The 22,614-nt window shown below is 44.0% G+C and overlaps 1 protein-coding gene across 3 annotated transcripts in view; it reads left to right on the top strand.

The window, feature by feature from the left end:
* DENND4A (DENN domain containing 4A) overlaps positions 1-22,614 on the top strand; it is a 598,128-nt gene that overhangs the window by 72,603 nt on the left and 502,911 nt on the right. The window lies entirely within an intron of this gene.

Raw genomic sequence — 22,614 nt, 5'->3', positions numbered from 1 at the left:
TCTGCAGTCTTGGGTATAAAGACTGCTACAAATGGCAGACAGTCACAGTGGAATTATTGGTGCTGCTGGATCTATCTGCTGCATGTGATGCGATGTACCATGGGATCCTGCTAGATCGTGAGCAGTAACAAAGGCATCAAACTGTGCTTTTGACTGATTTAACAGTTTTTAGCCCAATGATCCACAAGGGTACAGGGTCGAGCAGTCAGTGCAGCATACTGGATTTGGTAGAGTGGTCTTTCATGTTTGCAATGCTCAGGAAGATGGTATTTGGAAAGGGTATAATAGAATACATTTCACTTTTTCATTCAACGCCCGGGGTTGGGGTGAAGGATATGGGTTGTATATGACCAGAAATTAGGGTAACATGAGGCACTAGGCAGCAATGCCAGTAGTTACCTTAATTACTTGCAATTGTACTGCAACTCCTAGCCTTTGCCCTCAGGAACGTCCTCTCCTGCAGAGGCGTGTGACATGGTGGCCATAGGTATTAGGAGTCCGCCCCCCCACCCCCCCAATGTAGATGACATTGTACTTTATATTAGGAAACCAGACCATAATATAGCTGCTTAAAGAAATTGTTAGATCATGGACAATATGTTTTCTGTGGATTAACTTAAGTAACGCAAAGTGCTGCCCCTGTCTCCAGCTATGACCGAGCCAATGCTGGACTTCCTCCTGCAGTCGAGGGGAGGGTTCAGTGAGGTGCTAGAAGTCAAACTTCATCACAACATAGAGGTAATGCTCAGGAATAGTTATGGTCCAGAAAGCTGGTGGGATAGGTAAACGCCTCATTGTGAATGGCTAGTAGGATCTTTCGTAGTATGGGAATGCCGTCTTAAGGCCTCTACACCTTTTTGTCAATATCCAGTTCTGCTGACAAGAATGTTCTTTAAGAACATACATACTGTGCTGCTAAAACTGGTTTGGGTGGGAAATGGTCTATTTTGAGTTTGGAGAAAACAACATTACCTTTTGATAGGGGTGGGGGTTGCTTGCTCCGATATGAAACATCTGAAACATCATATTTCTGGGTAGCATAGGTACCCTTTATCTTTTACAGGTTCCACTCTGAGCCCCATTGCTTTGTGATACAGTAGAGGCCAGCATGGCATCTCTTTGTTCATTGAAAATAATATATTCTGGGCCATTATCTAGACCATTGACTTGGGTGAACATGGCAGCATGCACAGTATGGCCTTAGTATCGGATATCTGTAAGTACAGACTTCGAATTTTTGTAGTTGCTGCTGATGGACAACCCCGCTTAGTGGTCACAATGGAGCAAAAAGCACAGAAGCAGCTTACATGGTTGGGGTTGTTTAAGTTGAGAGACCTATATTTAGGAGAAACTTTTCTTAAGTTGCCTCAGTTTTATTAAAGCAAGAAAAGAATCCCTCTAGATATATTGTTATATTTCAGTCTTGAACACTCACTTCAGAAATGCTACCCTTTCTACCCAGATGAAATGCAAGTTGTTGGAAGGTGGAATGTAACAGGAGTATTATGTGGTGATGCTGGTTAGGCTTCACTGTGCAGTAATCTCAAAGACCTAAAAATGGTCCTGGGATTCACAATAATAAATCCTTAGCACAGTCCTGGTAGTGTGGCAAAGAACAGTCAGATTTTACTTGAGGAACATGCATGTGATAGGCATTTCAGAGTACCAGCATGGACTATAAGAAATTGACACAACTCAATAGAAAACCAACTTCAATTTATAACAATAAAGTGTATTTTTATCTTAATTTAGACACCAAAACGAACATGATCAGATGCATATAACCAGAGTTATGGATTTTAGATGAAAACATAAATGACAGCAATTCAATACTGCAGAACATTTGCATTGCGGTCAATGGGGAAAAAGTGGTAGTGACAATCGGCCACTTGCAGGTCGGGTTGCGTTGAACCCAAGGAGGGTTAAGGTGATGCGGGTCCCAGGACCAAGCAACTACAGTCAGTTCGATTTAACCTAGCCTGTGAAGCCTGCCGGGTGCAGAGTTGTCCTGGCTGACCCTGTTGCTGAATGGGAGCCGCTGCAGAGTTGCTTTTTACCGCTTAGAATGGTCCTGCGGGGAACAAGATGCAAAAACACAACAACGGGGTGGTTGCTGATGTCAGTCGAAGATGGGATAGAGTACCCTCTAGGTGCAGCTTCGAGTGCAGGAGTCGGTTGCCGGACTAGCGACCAACAAGTCTCCGAAGCAGTAAACTTCTTCTGGTTGCCCCGTGGGAAACGTGGTAGGTGCCTGTAATTTCGTGGAAGGCAGGACTACAGTTTCCACAATGCACTTGACCATTGAGATTTGAACAATCCCTCAGGGGGCCTGATGGTCAGTGATTCTTCAGATCCAGAGCCTGTTTTACCAGCAGCGTGCATGGGACTCTGTGCCACTAATCCAGGGTAGTCTGAGGATGCTTCAAACTCTGACAGGGGACCCTCTGTCTGGAGGAACTGAGATTTAGCCTATATGAGTCTCGATCAGGCAGTTCAAGGAGTGTTGCCACAGGTGCAGAGTATCTCTCTTTAGCATTGTGCAAGTCATGTAGTCGCCGACATGGCTCTCTTCCTTGTCCTCTTTAATGCAGTTGAGTCAGAACTGAGGTTCTGGTGTCAAGGGTGGCCCTTAAATTGTAGCTGTAGGGGTGTGGGTGCAAGTGGCCAATGGGCTGTTTGCCCCAGCAGCTAATCCACTCCTTAGGTGACCACATCCGGGGGTGTAGGTCACCTTTTCTACCCAGAACACTATTTCTACTAATGGCAAAAGGGTTGGCGTAGCCTTTGAAGCTCACCCCTTCGATGTGCCACTTCACTAGCCTTCCTGGGAGGGAGAACGTATGACCTCCTTCCTGCCCAGGCCTTTTTTCCTGACTCTTGGGAATGATCACACTGCCTGGCAGGGGGTCAGAATCCTGTCTTGCGGCAGCAAGTGTGGGCTGCCAGTCAGAGCACATAGAAGCTGGAGCAACCAGGAGGGCAACCCCTAAGGTAGTCATCTGGGTGCATTCCACATCACCCTCAACACAAGGTTCGTGTCAGTGGTCACAAGGCATGTTGTTTGATACCAAACACAACATATTTCGGCAGTGCCATAATGGAGCTGCAACCTCGGGTTTGCCTGCGTGCCAGCCCATGTTATCCTAAGGACCTTCTATTATTTAGAGTGTCCTTTAATGGTAAAGGCCATTATAGGGACATATAAACTTGCACTTATATGGCCACCCCTTTAATATAATGCACCATGCTTCTTGGGAATTAGGAGGCCTTCCTTAGGGTTGACTGACACATATAGAAAACAGTGTGTTGACTTTGCCACACAAGGTGAGGGCAAAGTCGAATGGGAGCAGTTTACACTGTTCCTGTAGTCTGCAATTGCAGGCCTGCTGTCAAGGGTTTACCTGGGTCACTCAGGGTGGCACAAACAGTGCTGCAAGCCCTTGAGACCCCTTTACCACCCATGCCTAGGGTACCATAGGTACCATATACTATGGACTTATAAGGGGGAAAGTCCTTGTCATTTGGGGATCCCAATTTACCCATAACCGTTTTAGGGAGAGAGAACTGGCACTGGGGCCTGGGAAGCAGGCTCCAGTGCACTTTCAGAGCCCTTACCATCTGCATTGGAGCAAAAAGTGTAGGGGGCTAAACCATACAAAAGGGGCACTTTTCTACACAGGTACGGAGTACATTATCATAGCATATTGTCTCTCCTTTGCCATGCTACATTATAACTTGTGTTTATAACTCATTGTGTGGCCTCAAAGTAGCAGGGTTGGTAACTTCAAACAAACAGTGTCCTGTAGATTATGGGATAGTACTATTAGATGAACACTGGCGTTATTGCTGCTCACAGAAGAGTGATCGGTCTCAAAGAAACAAATCTAGGCTACTGCATTAAAATATCCTTATAGGATCTTCTGCATACTCCAATGAGACTGAAGTCCGAGCTAGATGTGGACACAGACTGCCTTTCGGCATGTTTGGGGAAATGATGGTGTGCCAGGAGGTTTCCACTAGGCTGAACAGATAAAGGAGCTAAGAACATATGATTCCTGGAGCTTTTCTCAATAGTAGTGTAATTGAAAATGTGGGTAACCCTGTCTACGTGACGTGAAGCTGACGCTGTGGTCAGACAACAAAGGAGGAGTACACTCCATCAACAGTGGCATGGCTAGATGTCCCCACCTCCTTAGACTTATGCATACGTGGTCAGGCTCCAGCTAGAACAAAACTCAGAAGTCATGGCAAAGCACATTCCAGGATTGAATAGCTCTCAAGCAGATGCACTCTCTTGCTTCCACATGGACAGAGCAGTTGATGACCCCTTTCCCAGAAGAGGTTTGGGAGCTGACCACAGGGACATCTTTAGGATTTTGAGTTTTTGATCCAGTTTCAGTTCTTTCATGCCCCCTAAGACCAGGTCACTGACAGTGCACGGCACACTGGTCCAGATTCCAAACGTGGTTACATATAATATTTAGAGTTAGTGACCTGTGTTTTTAGTATTGTAATGCAGCATCTGCTCTACCACTAGAGGCCAGAAAACATCAGTCTATCTGTGTGTGATGACTTCTAACAGCTTTGCCCGCTCTCATTGACCTTGTGATTTCATTTCGTACAGTCTGATTCAGTGAGTGTCTCGAGCTATCAGCTGTGACTGACCTTGCCTCTAGACAGCATACATGCAAACATTCTGCAAGGGAAAAGAGGTACGCTTTTGCTGTTATAAGTCACAAAGATGCTGCCTTTCAGTTACTTCCCATAGTAATCAGTGAAGGCAGTGGACATAGTTTAGTAACTGAATGATACCCTGTGAGGGTTTGTATTATGTGTTTATCAACTTTGAGGTCTGCTCTGCAATAGTTGTGGTGAAGTTCCCTATAGAAGGTTGTAAGTAGGGGGATGGACAGGTGAGGGATTTCAGTTAAGAGGTGGGTGCGATCAAATTGGTCACACAGACTCCTGCGGCTTCGCAGAATTATTAGAGAAACTTGGAAATCATTTCTGAGTTATTTCTTTGTAGATGTTAACTCTAAATAGTACTTCATTCATGAAAACAAAGTTACATTTTCATAAGACACTGGTTAATTTTGAAGTTCATCCGAGTTATGCGATATGGGCTGTAGACAGCCAAACCTTGTGTTTAATTAGAAAATGGGTGCCTGCGCGTCTCTATTTGACTGGTAATCACCAGTAGTTTTAGAGGCCGCTCTAAGTTAAGATTTTCGTAAGTACAATGAAGGTGCAAGTAATTTCTTCTTTCTTCATTGTTTGCAATTTTATTGTATGAATAGTAAATTTGAAGGGAAAAAAATCTGGTGTCAACTAGATGTGACCCTTGAGATTCCATTGAGTTCCCATGTTCTTCTGATGAGCTTCAGCTGTTGTCTGCTGGGCAGTTTTAGCAAAAGGAACATTTTAACATAAAATTAGCCCATCACACAGACAAGCAAACACAAGCAACAGCAGAGCTAATATGCATAACTTGCTGCTGGGGCAGCAGAGGAGCAGGCTGTTTCTGTGCTCTAAAATCAGCAAACGTGTGCCCTCTAATTCAGTTCTCCCATCGTGAGCCATACATTTTAAGGTACATATTCAGCAAATGTCATCCATAGTAGGCTTAGAAAGAGAATAAGTTGGGAGGCAAAAACTGCAACTTCTTAGCCGAACTCCAGACATCTAGAAATACATCTACAGATGTTAAACAACGTTGCATTTATAGGGGTACGCCAATAACTGTAATCTGAAGATCTACCTGTTCTGTGTAGTTTTCATTTACCCGATGAATCAATGTTTGCATGGTGTCCACCACCACACCGACCTCTGGTCCACATCCCTCAATTCCCACATAGCCTTAATACTGTGGTTTAACATAATTATGACAACTCATGCAGAAGATCTTTCAAATATCTTTCTTATGCTAACACATTTGTGTTTATTGTGATACTGGAGTGTGACATTGTTCTGAACTTTTGCTTGAAATCCTGGAAGCTAAGGAAGCATTCATTGTTGAAAATGTTATGGGTCGTTTTATTCCTTAACTGCGGGATGTCATTATTTGTTCATGTTGTGCAGGAGGTCTTAAACTATCTGTAGATTATACCCTTATCTTTCTTTAGCAGTTCGAGCTACAATGAATTTGTTTTGGTTCTTGTGGTCTAAGATACTTGGCCTTCTCTGAAAAAAGGAATGTTAAGATTCAGGGCATTCCCTCCTTCTGGAGATTGTAACCTAAAAGCTATGCCCTTCTCTGGCAGAGCAGAGTTCATGTTTAATGGAGGTGTAGTGTGTCGCCCATTAGTCAAGATTGATGCCCTTCAGTGACGTTAGTAGCATTCAGATTCAGGCAGGTGTGGTGTGTCATCCGATGTTGGTGTTTGTAGCCTTAGTTACCTGCCCTTCACTGGCACATGCAACCTTTATTTGAAGACAAGTGTGTTGTATTGTTCAACCCTGGAGACTGTAGCCTAAGACGCTCACACACTCCTGGAGCTTACTAGTGATTGTTTATGAAACATTGTTAACATTTTCGTTCAACTTTGGGAGACTCACTCTCTGCCCAGAAAGCCGTGTCTGATGGATGTAGGCAGCACACTTGGATATATCCCACAGTATCCGAGCCCTCTTTCATTGGACTGCCTAAAAGCCCAGGTTCTCAATAGATCCCGGTGCTCTTGCTGTACTGACAGTGAAGGAATTTGAGTGCCCTCATGAAACTAATGACCTGCCACCAACACTATTCATACTTCATCTGTACTTGATTTTGGGTGTCTAGCTACACCTAACAAACTGTATCTTCAACCCGCAGCGTAGCATGTTCATTTTAACTAGGTTATCCACTTCTTGGCCCATTCACGTTTTTGATCTCATCAATCCCACGATCTCAATCTCATAATTCGAACCTCAAGTATTATGGCACCTGCCCACTGCAGTGTCACAATTCTTTGAAGTTCGTTCTGGAGACCGCTATGGGAGGACGTCATTGCTTCTTATTTTTGTGCTTTGGAGAGATGGGATGGAGTTGTTAGCAACGAATAATCTAGAGATGAATTCCAGGGCCTGTCATAAATGACCTCAATGTCATGATCTTATGCCACCTGATAATATTTTCATATTGGTAGATTCTTAGATTTTCCACGTGATTTTCACATACGCGGATAGTCATGGAGTCCGGAATGGACCCAAACCCATAAAGCTAAAGTGTATAGAAATAAAAACTGCTTCTTTGATGTGGTGGTAAACAAATTACTCAAAGTCAGTCTAATTCTTTAAATGTACATCCCAAAATATATTAAAACGTGTTTAGAATTTCAGAATACGCAGTAAAAATTAAAAGTTCCCATGTTTCTCTGCGCTCAACCTTCCTTCACTTCTATGAAAGGGCGTGCGTAGTTCGGGCATAATTTACTGACTTTCCTTGGTGGAAGAATTAGAAGTACCATATCGGCCATCTAGGATTGGTTCATCAATGATACACTATGCAAAATGACTCTCCAAAATTGCTGCCCATTTCAATGTTAAGTAGCCGACCATTTTAGAATTATGTTATGCATTTTACATAATTTATTTTACCGTTCCAAGTAGTCCGACCATCCATTGTTTACATTTTGGAATTTTTTTAAATAATACACCTTCCCCCCCACACATTGTGGGCATTTTGAATTTTTAACACAATAATCTACTATGCAAACTACCAGTCCAGGATTGTCTGCTGCTGATATGTTTTAAATTTTAACTTATTTTTTATTGCAAGCATATGCCTTTCATGGTTAGGCAGCAGCTCTTTTTAGGTCGAGGACCGAAGGCTGCACTTGCGCAGTCTCCGGTGGGAGATTTAATGATTTTGAGTATGGGGCTTGAACCCGCCTCTCTCTTCCATTGGCTGGCTCCCTAAACGGAGGCCAGCCATTGGATGAGAGGGGCATCACTCAGTTCAAACCCCGTCTCTTTCGGATTCGGGGGCATGTTTTTTGCGTTCTTTCGACTGTGACGTCAGCCGTCACTCAGCACGCCAAAAACACGCCCCGAATCCGAAATCTTCAGAGTTGCCGCAGCCATTTTGCGTTTTTTTTGTTTTTTCTCTCCTTCACACAGTGACCGCTCCTGTCCTTACCCTGCATTACACACATGCATACACTCTGAGACTAATTTGAGGCAACTGGATTTGCTCAGAATCACACGGGTTTTTGGTTAAATGCCAAGCTGGGATTAATGTCCTTAATGGAAACTTGAGTAAGCAGGAACCAACAAGAGCATACCTCCTCCCAACCAGCAATGACGACATGGTTTATTTTTAGGCCCGTTGCAGACAGTGGGCTCCCCTGTGATATATTGACATTTGTCTGCATCCACTTGATTCATTTCCGGTCTCCTCCCTCCCAGAGAGGCTGTGAGAGCTCTAGTTTAGGGAAGCTGGGGAGCCTGGAAGTGATTCACCTGAACACGATGCAGTAACCGAAAGGAGGCGTGCACGGAAACTGGTTAAAATTAGTCAATAATAAACCAGAGAGTTGGGTCACCGCGAGAGCCGTGCGGTGACTCCAGCATTAAGTCACGGGTGAAGCAGGGGGCACTGACGGGGAATGGCTGACCTGTCCCAAAAGGACACGGACCCTCCGGGGGGCTGGTCAGACTGACGTCACATCCGAGAAATTCCCTTCTAAGTTGTCTCTAAAATGTCTGATAGAAATTCAGACATCCGTGGACGACTAATACATTGTGTTTATTGAAGTGTTTGTGACAAACGTCACATGCACAGCGCTCGAGCTGCCTTCAAAAAAAGAGAAGGGTACAACCCCTCCAGGGGATATATTTCATTGCCACTGACTCTTGTGATTCGAATCGATTCTTGGTGCGCAGTTATCGGGGCGCAACTGCAACTGCACGCATCCTGCACCCTCAAACCGTGCCACTGAGTTCTTGAAACTATTCAAGAGATGGCTCATAGTTATTGCCTCTACGCCCGGTACAACCTGAGGTCACAGGATTGAATGACAGTAGGGCTGGCTCAGACTTTCATCCTTTCCCGGACAATAAAATGAGAATCATTACATTTCCGATGCTGCTGCAAAACTATTCGCCTCAAGCGGTATCTAAAACAAGCATTATAATTATAAATATGCCCACGATTTGCCTTACCGAACTCTGCGTACCATTTCCACGGATGTGCATAAAAAAATCAAAATAAATCATGTTGTACCCCAGTTTCTTGCCATCCTGCTAAAGGGGCCCAATTCCTGCTTGAAGGGCCTCCTTGAGACTGAAAATCAGGGCGCAAGGCAGCCCCTGTGGGCGCACTCACCCAAGCAGCTGTTAGGGACTGAGAGAGTTTACATTAGATGAAATTCGTGCATGTAACCCTCCCCCATGGACGTGTTGGTGCACGGAGAGGCCTTCGCTCTGCCTGATGCCACTGCCCGGCAGCTGGTGTACCGGATCAGGCGAGCATTGCCCGCAGCCAGGCCGTCGGTACTCGGAGCTCTCTCCCGCATAAACAGGCAGGAATGTGTTCATTTACTGCCCTCCACCCCTCCCTCCCCCGCCACATTCCTCTGGTGGCTGCGGGGCCTCGGGCGGCACAGACCGGGGGAGCGCAAGTGAGAGGCCCCTTTCTTTCTTCTTTTAACAACTTTGTTTGATTTGACCGGCTCCGCGCTCTACTCTCCTCTCCCGGTCCTTTGCCACCCCGCCCCCACTCCCTCTGTGGAGCTTCCGTCGCCCCCTCCGTAGTCGACCCCATGTCTGCTCCCTTTATCGGCTGCAGGTCTCGTCTTCTTTCTGCCATGTGCGCACTTCGGAGCACCAATATGCCTCCCGCAAGATCACGGAGGTGCAGGCTCACTCTCCCCTTGGAGCACTGAGTTGGGCACACAATAAATTCACATCAGAGTTATCCTTCCGCCGCCCTCAGTTCCCAGACCTGGGAATCCCTTTGCTCTGCCCTCTGGAGAGGCTGCTGGGGACACTGCCACCCTGCTGGACGTGGCCTGGCAGACCTGAACCAGCACAGCCTCGGCCCGGCAGAGGGAGTGGAGCCCGGCAGACAGATGCGACCTCCCCGTGACCAGCGCAGGGCACCCAGAAGGACTCCACACCAAGCCCCCTGGATGTGCTTGCTTCCCTGCCCCCGCGCTATGCTTGTTTCCCTGCCCCCTCGCTGTGCTTGTTTCCCTGCCCCCTCGCTGTGCTTGTTTCCCTGCCCCCTCGCTGTGCTTGCTTCCCTGCCCCCTCGCTGTGCTTGCTTCCCTGCCCCCTCGCTGTGCTTGCTTCACTGCCCCCTGGCTGCGCTTGCTCTCCTGTGTGTGTGTTTGGCTCTGGGTTGTGTGTGTTTGGCTCTGGGTTGTGTGTGTGTGGCTCTGGGTTGTGTGTGTGTGGCTCTGGGTTGTGTGTGTGTGGCTCTGGTTGTGTGTGTGTGGCACTGGGTGTGTGTGTGTGTGTGTGTGTGTGTGTGGCTCTGGGCGTGTGTGTGTGTGTGTGTGTGTGTGTGGCTCTGGGTATGTGTGTGGCTCTGGGTATGTGTGTGGCTCTGGGTGTGTGTGTGTGGCTCTGGGTGTGTGTGTGTGGCTCTGTGTGTGTGTGTGTGTCTGTGTGTGTGTGTGTGGCTCTGGGTGTGTGTGTGTGTGGCTCTGGGTATGTGTGTGTGTGGCTCTGGGTATGTGTGTGGCTTTGGGTATGTGTGTGGCTCTGGGTGTGTGTGTGTGGCTCTGTGTGGCTCTGTATGTGTGTGTGTGGCTCTGGCTCTGTGTGTGTGGGGCTCTGTGTGTGTGGGGCTCTGTGTGTGTGGGGGATCTGTGTGTGGGGGCCTCTGTGTGTGTGTTGGTGGGGGGCTCTGTGTGTGTGGGGGGCTCTGTGTGTGGGGGCTCTGTATGTGTGTGTGGGTGGCTCTGTGTGTGTGGCTCTGTGTGGGTGTAAATGCAATAGGTCCTGCATTTGCAAGCGATTACCCTATTGGCATTGTAAATGACAATGCCATTTATTTAACGATTAAGCTATTGGCAATGTAAATGACAATGCCATTTATTTATGATTTAAAAAAAGTCATGAGCAATGCCAATAGCTCTACCTTTAATAATGCCGAGACCATTGCATTGTAAATGCTTGTTTCTTTTTCTTTTTGTACATTTTATTCTTCTAATTATGGTTGCATTTGCTTTTTGAATATATGCATGTCCTTTTTTTGTTTTAGATTGTTGAGTGGGTGCTTGCAAGAATGAGTTAGGGGGTGGATGAATAGATGCATGTGTGCAAGAATAAGTTGCATATGTGGCGATGTTATTAAATGTTGCTCTGGCAGCTACATGTCATCGTATGTGTGTATATGACTGCATATGGCCTTCTTCTAAGTTTATTTTTTTGTAACTTATTTTTTAATGCGAACATATGCCTCTGAGGCAGCAGCATTTTTTTGTTCTTCTTTTAATTTAGCCTGCATTTGCTTGTTGAGATTGTGTGCACTTTTGTATTCGATAATCTTGAGTGGGCGCCTGCTAGAATGAGCTGGTGGGGGGGGTGGGGGGAGGTGTATGAATCGATGCATGTGTGCATGTTCCACGAGTTAATAACTGTTGCTCTGATCATCTACATGCTAGTGTGTGTGTACATGTCGTCTTTGTGTGTTTTCACTGTAAAAGGTGAGACCTGTTTTATTGCCTGTGGTTGTTGATGAGATGAATACTGCGTTTCTGAAGCGTTTAAATAAAGTTTCCCCAATATTTTATTGTATTTTGCACACCCCTCTTCGAGTGCAGTGGCTCTTGAAGAACGACGAGGACACGCACCAGTGTAAGCTTCTCCAGCTGCTCTTTGAGCCGCCTCGTGCACATCCCCATTTAGTATCATAAATCTGGCAGGCTGTGAGCGACCCGGATAGAGAGTAAAATTCAAAAAGCAAACCAACAGCAATAAAATAAGACAAACCGGAAGCACTATTGAATAAACGATAAGATAGGCCGGTGAGGCCCCTGACGAACATTTATTTATTTTTATTAATTGTTTCCGGCACTGATAGTGACACTTCTGCAAGGATGAGCAGCAGGTCGAGAGTAATTCGACGTGATGGATCTCTGAGCTGCAGGCTTCAGCCGGCAAATCTGGGAGGATTAAAGGAGGGTGTGGGCGGGGGTTGCTTCAGTGCATTGTAATGGAGGACAGGCCGACGGTTGTGACCCTGGCGACTTGCGAAGGCAAAACAAACCAAATGGTAGCAAAGTGGATGTGTTAAACATTTTTATAATGCTTATGTGTATTTCTTGGGCCAGTTGTACGACCCTATTTTGCATCCACAAACGGGTTTGCGACCCGTTTGCACATGCAAAATGTGAAAGGGCTATGTACAATTTTTAAAGAGCGCGTCGCAATTTATTTGCGACACGCTATTTAGGAATTGCGAGTCGCTATTAGGAAGGGGCGTTGCCTTCCTAATAGCGACCCCAACCCCACGTATGAATCTTTTGCGACCGCAATTGCGTTTGCAAAACACTCGCAAACTACCACCTTCTTTAGGAGGGTGGTAATCCTCTCGCAAAAGGGTCCCCAAGGGACCCCTTCCCCTTTGCAAATGCAGGGGAAAATATTTTTCGCGGCAGGCAGTGGTCCCAGGGACCACTGCCTGCCCTTTAAAAATGAAACAAAAACGTTTCATTGTAATTTTTTTTAATGCAACCGTTTTCATTTAAGGTAAACGGGTTGCATTTAAAAAAAACAAAAAACACTGCTTTATTTAAAAGCAGTCCCAGAAATGGAGGTCTGCTGAGCCCAGCAAGCCACTATCCCTGGAAGGGCCAGCCATTCCCAATGGGGTCACAAATTGTGAGTGGCGAATTAATATTCATGAGCCTCGCATTTAGCAACCCCATTGGCAATCGCAAACAGTGTCTGAGTCACTGTTGTACATTCATTTTTGAGAGTCGCAAATTGCGAGTCATGGTTTGGCGCAATTTGTGATTCGCAAAAATGAATGTTCATAAATCTGGGCCCTTGTCTCTTTGCAACTAGTGGTCTCGCCATGCATGATGTGTAGATTGAAAGAGTACAGCTATTACAGCAGCTATTTACAGTTTGTTGCACCTAACCTACCCACAATCTTAGATCAGAGATCTTATGGTGCTGAGATAGAATTAGCCTGTGATTTTTGCATTGAAATTACTACCACTTATTTTTTTTTCAATTTCATGACACAGTGAACATTAATGGGGTCATTATGATGGCGATCCGCCCGCCCGCCATTTCAACTGTATTTACCAACCGCCATATTATTATGGCGGGGGTACCGTTGCGGACGGAAAGTCTGTTCTCACTGTTCCGCCAGTCGGCAATCGCTACGATTGCCGGCTGGGCGGACTTGGCCATTAATATGGTGGCGGTGCCTAACGGGCACCGCCATCCATATTAGGATGGGTGCGGTAACTGAGCTTTCCATGGCAGGCTGGCGGGGTTGTGCTTTGGGAGCCCGTTGCAGGCTCCCAAGGGGTGTGGGGGTGCACTCGGGGGGTGGGGGTTACTCATGGTACCTCCCTGCAGTCCCATACACCAGGTGGCAGGCACCGCACGGTGCCTGCCACATTGTGCTGTGGAATGAACAACATGCAAATTTGACATTGCTGCGGGGGCTGCTTACAGCAGCACCCGCCGCAATGTCAAATATGCAGAATGTGACTGCCAGGGTGGCGGTCGCATCCCAGTCAGCGGTGCGGGACCGTAGCACATCTGGCGGGTGGTCACTGCACCGCGAGGATCCACCCGCCATCCTAATGGGTCCCTTAGTATTACTTAAGGGTAACTCTTTCATCAACATTGGAACTGTGAAAGACTTAGGGACTTCTCCTGGGTACTGATCCTGTGACCTTCAAGTAACACAGGAACTCTATAGTGGGCCATTAACTCTGTGAGATACATGTGGCTCAGTGAATCATGCGCCTCCTGCATAGATGTACTGAAACGTGCAGGGTCAGTTTTGAATGAATACCACTAGCACAGCATTGACATTTATTATTATTATTATTATTATAATTATTATTATTAATAAGGAGTTTTATATAGCGCTGGCCGGGCCCGAGGATATCTGAGTGCTTTACAACAGTTGTTGTGCTAGAGTCCTACAATAGAGCAGTATTAAACATATTGGTTCGGAAGTCCAAGTGTGCTGTGTAGCAAGCATTGAGGTAGTACGAGAGTCCTGAGATAACCTCATTGCGTGCACATTGTCTTGGGTTGAACCTCTTAGGGGGAAGGGGGTAGGAACAGGTGGAGGTCAAGTAGCAAGGAGGAGGTAGGTCTTTGTGGTACAGTGCCTGGTTGCAACGGCGAGCAGGAATTTGTTTTTCTTTGATAAAATGACTACTATCTTGAGCTAGGAAATAGCACCCCATTTAAAAGCAGCAAGATAATATTAATGTGTAAATGATCTATTAAAAATGTATTTGTTTTATTAATCCTTCTGAACTTAGATTATCTTACAAAGAGAGACTGCTCTTACCATTTCAAATACTGTGGTTGCATAGTGCTTAAAAAGCATAGTGTAAGGAGAAAGCAAAAAAGGAGATATTAAAATAGCAATGACCAACTGTTGTAGACAGAATTGCAAAATCTTGTTTTATAATTCAATAACATTTTAAATAGCTTTAAGAAATGTCCCCAAAGCAAGAGCAAGTATGGGTGTTTTCAAGGACTATTTCTCTCGACAATAACACAAAGTAGTCCTTTTTTTAGGATACTAAAATTTGGGATATACCAACAGCAGATCTCAAAGACAATAATTCCTTTCCGTGGTGTACCTGCTTTTGCATTTTTAGCAACTTTCTTCCCCATTCTAGTTTGCATATTTTTCTGTGTGAAGCGAACTTCCTTGTTAAGTAGTGACGTCTTAAAATTGGTTTGGCGCAATAGAAGATATCCACTAGTACTCAGTTTGTGTTGCAGAATAAAATTAAATGACTTTGCTTCAGTGTGGGTACTGTCTTTGGAAGCTGATCACGTTAGGGAAATTTCTTTTAGCCTAGCCTCTTTGACTGTGAGAAGGTGAAGCTAAGTCACAAAATTACATGTAATGTCCAATTTCTTTAACATGCAGTAAACTGACTTAACAATGGGTTGAGCCCTTTATAAGGCAGTCCCACAGGTCTTTTAACCACTTCCGCGCGGATGACAAAGCCAGCTCGTCATGAGCGTTACCTGTGCTAACCGCATGACGAGCTGGCTTTGTCACGTAACCCGTGATTTTTGAAAATCCAGAGCACAGCGGGAAAACGCGGTAGCGCGGAAGCGGTTAAACAAGCTCCTACAATAGATTTTCCTTTGTCTCTAGACCAGTAGTTCTTAACCTGTAGTCCGGGGACGTTAGTGAGTCACAGCAACTCTTTCTCAGGGCGTCTGAAACTGCTTAGAAAATTAAATAATATTAACAGAGTAATCAGGTGTATATAAATAAAGATACAAAATGCAAAAATGAGAATTTTAAAATGTTCTGTGAATGTGAAAGAATTTTAAATTGGAGGATTAAAAATTAAGTTGGTATCTTCAGGTTGATTTTTGGGAGCAGTGCATCAAATAGAATGTAGAATGGACAATGGGCGGCCTAAATTGAATTTAGAAAAGCTCCACCGTTCCCATTAAAATGTTTATCATCATATATTTATTTGTAAATTAAATTAAATATTTCAATTTTAGCATATTGTTTGGAAGACTGCTTGTTCCTGATTTTCAGTTCAAATAATCAAAATTGCTTGAGGGAGCGTCCTCCGATTCTAAAAATGACACAGTGGCTGTCCCCGTATTTCAATATTAATCCAGTAGGTGTCCTCGGAATCGAGTAATAAGTTAATGGGGATCCACAGAAGTCAAAAGTGGAAGAACTCCTGCCCTAGACAATCTGTGGAGGAAATGTACCCACAGTATCCCTGCCACACATATCAATGTCTTGAGCCCTAATTCTACGCTCAAGGCTTCCTATCCTCAACCATTGAGAATAATTCATGCCCTACTGCTTTTCCTTTCTATTTCATAAAGATGACCAGTTCCTATGGCATAGTTGCAGTGGAGAAGTGTGGCTCAATGATTATAGCGGCAGACCCTGATGCAGAGGTCTAGCCCGGGACTAGGGTTCAATTCCCCGCCTCGGCGGGTCTTGGGCTCAAAATTCCACGGACCTGATAATTCTCGCCTCGGTGCCTATTCCAATCATGGAGTCCCACTCTGCAACTCTGGGCAATAGCTTGCTTAATCTCCACAACGGCCCCCACAACGCTAAGGATGCCTGGCCTCCACCTTGGGGGTTCCCAGGAGTGGGCGGCTCACAGGGAAAGCCAGGATGGGTTCCACAGCGGTATTCGTACAAGCGCCTTGAGACCCTTGCGGGCGAGTAGTGCGCTATACAAGTATCAATTTACATTTAACATATTAACTTGGAGGGTGAATCGTACGCTTTATTTTGAAAGTCTCTACTGAATGGCTTTACTGAGTAGCCCCGAAAGCCTTTTTAAAACTTGCAAAGTTGCCCAGAATTACAACTGCATTACTACCCACCATGGGTTGATGTTCAGAGCAGGTCAAACTACGTCTGTTACAGAACACTCCGCTATAATACTGCACCACAGATTTGTTGTTGATATTTCACTCAAAGTTTTTACCAAAAACCATCATCTGTGTTTTATACGTTATAACTTAGTAGTCCTAGGTTTTCCACGGAACACATAACAAGACAATTCAGTTGTTGCTGGGGCCAACAACCATGCTGTCCACGATATCTAAACCATTGGCAAAAAGAAGAACATTGATATGTTTTTTATGAACCTCTGGGGAGAATAAAGGCTGGCAGCAAAAGATTAGAGAATATATGATTACTATTCATCCCTGCTGTTTCTTTATATTTATTTTAGCTAAAACCGAACTACTTAACTGGAAGATAATGGGCCGGGTAAATATTATGAGTAACCACCTTCAGTACGCAATTTGAGAAAATTGTGTTTAACCCAGTCACGTTATCCAGAGGTAAGAAGTGTTGTGGATTCATACTCATCTGGCTTTGACCAATCAAAGAAAAGCTAAAAGTCAACAGAGCACATAGTTTAACTTTCTAAGAGTTGTTATTGAAAATACACACATGCAATTTTCTACAAGGCTGTATAAAATATTCCTGTTTATTTTGGGTCTTCCAGAAAGCAGTGACTTTGCTGCCCTGCATGATTAAAGAATCATTGGTAAAAATAAAGTTTCGGTTTTGTATAGTGACAACCTCTTGGTGTCAGACTGATATGTTACTTTAGGTCCATGAACATTTTAGAGCCATCACAAAAACTGATATTGACATTAACTCCAAGTCTCTTAAACGTGTCAGATTTCCTTCATGATAAAATGATGGTACAAATCAAACTTTACATTAACATGGATATGCTCACAGATGATTAGTTGCGCTATACAAATCCAGATTGATTGATTGTATTGAATTGGTTGGATAATTAGACAGACATGCAGGATCAAAAAGATCAGTAAAATATGTGCATCAGTGTCAAGTGTAATAGAATATTCATTATCACTGTGCGGCAGATGTTGGCATCCGGTACTTCATGTAGCCATTACTTCATACCTCCCTATAAGCCTTAGTGTGATGTTACACTGCACATGAATGCTCACATTGCTTATGATTTAATAGATTGCTGCAGAAGGGCTGCGACACTCTAAGGTAGATGAATGAAACCCTACATTTCTCTTCACAACAGAAGATGGTTTTTCTGGCCACATTGTGAATTTCTGTACTTCCCTAGAACCATGGGCATGTGATCGGAGAGTAAAGAAACACATCACTGGGTGTGTGTGCTTTGGTGCACTTTTATTGTATAGATTTGTAAGGCAACGTAGGTGAAAAAATTATTTGAAGTCAAAAGAAATATATGAATATTGGTTTTGGCACAGTTTATGACCACACGCTCAATTACATTTCTTTTTGACTAGCCTATGTGGGTGCATAGAAACTGATACTTTTTTAGTTTTGTACTATATATACACACACCTTAAAGCTTGAATTGGGTGATCTTAAAATAATGTACTAATTTATACCAAAACGTGATGGATGGAATACTTGAATCAATCTCAGCCACTGGTAATTACTTGAGGCCACATACCAGTTCATGGTTGTACACCATGCCACCTCAGTTTGGATCCAGCCAAATGCTAATCAGTCTTGGTCCTACTTGGATGGGAACAGCCCAGCCCGAACTATGAGGCCAAGTTCTCCCTGAACCGGAACACAAGCAACCTAGACCTGCTTTTCACCCTAGTCAGGGCTCATCCGCCTGGTATAGCTTGGTTCCAGTGACACAGTGTGCTCGGGACTCACATATGGGCATGCCCTTCCCTTTCAGGGCTACATACTAAAGTATACAAAAAAGTGATGGATGGATGGATGGAAGGATTGCATTAATTTCAGTCACTGGAAATTACTTGGGGCCGCATCCTATTTAAATATTTTGTACATCTTCCCACCTCAGTTTGGACCCAGCCTTATGCAAATCATTCTTGGCCCTGCTCCAATGGGAACAGTCTATTCCAAACTGCCAGGCCAGGTCCTGAACCAACGATGTATTGGGATGCAGCCAGAGTAATTACCAGTGCCTAAGAATAATTCAAGCATTCCATCCATCACTTTTTTGTATACTTAAAGTAATGTAGTCCTCTCTTCATTGCAACGCGCCATCTTGCAAAAGGTAGACACAGAGAGCAGACACTAGTTCTACACTTTGGCACAATTTTAGGTAGTACTTGGCTTTTTCTAATTTGAGTTTCACAAGTGCACATTGCTTTTACATGTTTATATGTTTAAGTTGAATGGTCAGAAATTACAGTCAGTCATTTTATGGATATATTTTTTATGGTCAAAGACTATGAGACAGCAGCACAGCTGTCAGGTTTACGAACGGCATCTTTGAGACATTAGGAAAGGTTCCCAGGGAATGCATTCCACCCGCTGCTTACCATTGTTTTTTTTGGTTTATAACTCACATTTTCCTGCTTTCTGTTAGCTGGCTTTATTTGTTTTTGGCTGTCAGGCTTGAGTTTGTCCCTTCGTTTGCCCAAACCTTATTTACAGTAGCCTTCAGAGTGGTCCCTTTCTGTAAACATGCTTTTAAATCTTCTTCTGATCTTGTCACATTTGCTGTGCATTCAAAGACAGAGGTCAAATGTCAGGGTCAGTCTTAAGATAGATTGGTGGTTACATGTTTTTCTCGTATTTCAAAGTGTGAGAATTTAAGTGACCTTTATGTAATTCTGAAGTGTGGTGGTAACAAACATTTTCAAACCATCAAAACAAATCAATACACTATGTGATGACATTTCCACACATTAGTGTTTGTGCACTGTATACTTTTATCAGTAAAACTTTGTCTGTGCAAACGTAATGATCATTTCAATTGAAGGTGTGTTGTCTGTAATATCAGTGTGCTGCCACATGTATGCTCCACTTTACCCCACTCTACTTTACTCTCACCACTCCACGCCACTACACTCTATTATGCATCACTCACACAACGCCACTCCACAATAAATCACTGCACTCTACTCTGCACCATCCCACTCTATGCACTTCAGTCTATGCCTCTCTCCCCTTAATCACTCTACACTAATGCACTCTACCCTACTCTGCGCCACCGCACTCTACTCCACTGCACTCTACACCATTCTACTCTGTAACCCTGCACTCTATGCCACTACCCTCTACGCCAATGTACTCTACTCTGTACCACTCCACTCTACGCCAGTGCACTGTATGCCATCGACTCTAAGTCACTCTAATCTATTCTGCTCCACTGCACTCTATGCCGCTCCACTGCACTCTATACCACTCCACTACTCCACTCTTCCATGCACCATTCCACTCTACTCCACGTTACTTACTCTGAAACAATCTACTATGCGCCAGTCGACTACACTTCAATCTATGCTGCACCACACCTCTCTTCACCACTATACTCTGTTCCATCCTACTCCACCTCCCTCTCCTCTAACCACTGCACTCAATGAACATACACTCTAAATGACTTTGTTGAAAGCACCCTACCCCAATCAACTCTGCACCACTGCACACTGCGTCCCTAGACCCTACTCTGCAGCACTCTATGCCACTGCACTCTGCACCATTGTACTGTACGCCTCTGCACTATACGCCACTCTGTTTACTCTGCACCACTATTCTATGCCACTCTTCTCTGCACCCCTCTACTATACTGCACTCTACGCCAGTGTACTTTATGCCACTCTACAATACTGCATTCTCTGCCACTTAACTCTACCCTGCTCTATTCTATGCCACTGCACTCTACTCTCATCTCTTCACCACTGTATGCCAATGCACTCTACACCACTACTGTCTACACCACTACACTCAAAGCCACTCTACTCTGCATAACTCAACACTATGACATTGCACTCTACCCTGCACCTCTCCACTCTGTGGGACAACCGGTATAAAAAGGGAACAAGTATTAGACGTGACCGGCTCGGAAACTAATGATCAAACATCATTGACAACTGAAAAAAACACAACATTTTTGATTAAAAAAAATTGAAGGCTGAATGAGCAGCAGGACCAAATGGTCTACCAAATGCCCTGTGCAAACGAGACCCTGACATCTGGGTTAAATACCTTACACCACTTTTTAATCAAGTATTTTGTGACAATAAGATCCCACAGTCTTGGAGTGGTAACCTTTTCCACCCAATTTACAAGAACGGCTGTAGAACAGAACCCGGGAATTACAGGTTGATAGCCCTCATTGACGTGGAGGCCAAACTCTACGCCTCATGCATTCTGCAACATCTACAAGAATGGACGGAGGAAAATAACATCATCCCAAGATTTCAAACAGACTTTAGACAAGGCATGGGTACCATCTCAAACCTATCTGCATTGACGATCTTGACGGAAAAGGCTGAAAGGAAAAAGGGAGTATTACTGGCTTGCTGCATTGACTTGAAATCTGCTTTTGACAGAGTACCACATGACCGCTTGTGGAATAAACTGAAAGCTTGGGGTCTCCCACAGTCATTGATAAAAGCTTTAGAATCGTTATACAGGTAAACATGGGCTACTGTAAAACCAGGAGACGGAAGTAGAGTATCATCAAAAATAAACATAACAAATGGACTAAAACAAGGTTGTGGTCTCTCTCCATGTTTATTTAATTTATACTTGGCAGATTTAAACAATTAATTGCTACAAGTAAACGGACACCCACTAAAGTTGGCAAACGAGTCAATCCAATTTCTGCAATATGCAGATGATATCGTGTTGCTGAGCCAAACCCCGAATGGGCTGCAAAGGACCGTAAACAAACTCATAGACTACCTGGATATCCAAGTTCTGGAATTGAACAAATCAAAAACCAAGGTGGTAAGACTTGCGGGCCCGAGACAAGAGAAATACAAATGGTATGCAAAGAACACGCAAATAGAGGAAATAGGGGTCTATAAATACTTGGACATTAAAATGGCAAAAAATGCATCTCGGATAGACCAGAAAAATGAGATCACAGCAAAAGCTAATTCACTAATATTTGCCTACAAACAGTTGCACAAGAAATTGGAAAGCCCTTCACATGGGCACCTCCTAATAATCATGGCAGCGCAATTGCTCCCAACCTTGTCCTACGGATTGGAAACATGGCATGGCCAAGAAATTAACATCATAAACAAATTACAGATCAAGGTCTATAAAACAGTATTTAATCTTTTTAAAGGTTCCTCGCCGGCACAGATACGTTTGGAATTTGGACTCCAGAATCAAGAATTTGAAAGGAAAGCAACCTTGGTAAAATTATGCAGGAAACTTAGAACAGCGGAATTGGGAACTTTGGACAACTTATGTTGGACAGAAATAAAACTACAACAAGATCAAAGAAATCCAAACACGTGAGATGACCATTTGCGGATTGCCCTGGAAGAACTGGAGATTGAGGAAGTATGGAAAAGCAAGTTGGAAAGGGCGTCATTCAATAAAGTCTGCAACAATAGGGCAAAAGCATTATGCTTTGTAGAAGATAAAAGGAGATTAGCAAAACGCCGCCATGCTTGGGTTATAATAAATTCGTATATAAGCTTAAAACCACAACCCTATTTAGCAGCCCATTTCCGACTGTCACTCAAAAGAAAGTTCATGGCATATAGATTTAGTGATTATTGCTCGAAGGACTTAGCCCCCTCATGAAAAAGTAACCATCAAAAAAAGGCATGTCGTGTATGTGGGTACCATATAGAAACTTTAAGCCACTTACTGTGTGTCTGCGAAATAGTAAAAGCAGAAAGAAGGAATTTGCTAAACACACCCTCCATTGATTTAAACATTCGCACTTGTAGACATGCGGTGACAAATTGGATGGGCGCTACATCAAACATTTTAATATGTCGGGGGGCTAAAATTCATGATCATGGTAGAAAACTTATTCACAAAAGCTGTAAACGACTAAAGATCCGGCGCAGGATAAGAAATTTTAACAGTATTTGTAAATATTTTAATTGAGTGGAAAATGTTTCTCTTTTAACCTTTGTATGAAATGAAATGTGTTTTACATGCTTTATGGTTATGATAAACCAAATAAAGTTAATTTTGACTGACTGACTGACTGT

Source organism: Lissotriton vulgaris, chromosome 2_1 (genome assembly GCF_964263255.1).
Source record: "Lissotriton vulgaris chromosome 2_1, aLisVul1.2, whole genome shotgun sequence".
Lineage (NCBI taxonomy): Eukaryota > Metazoa > Chordata > Amphibia > Caudata > Salamandridae > Lissotriton > Lissotriton vulgaris.
This window is presented reverse-complemented; position numbering and strand designations above follow the sequence as displayed.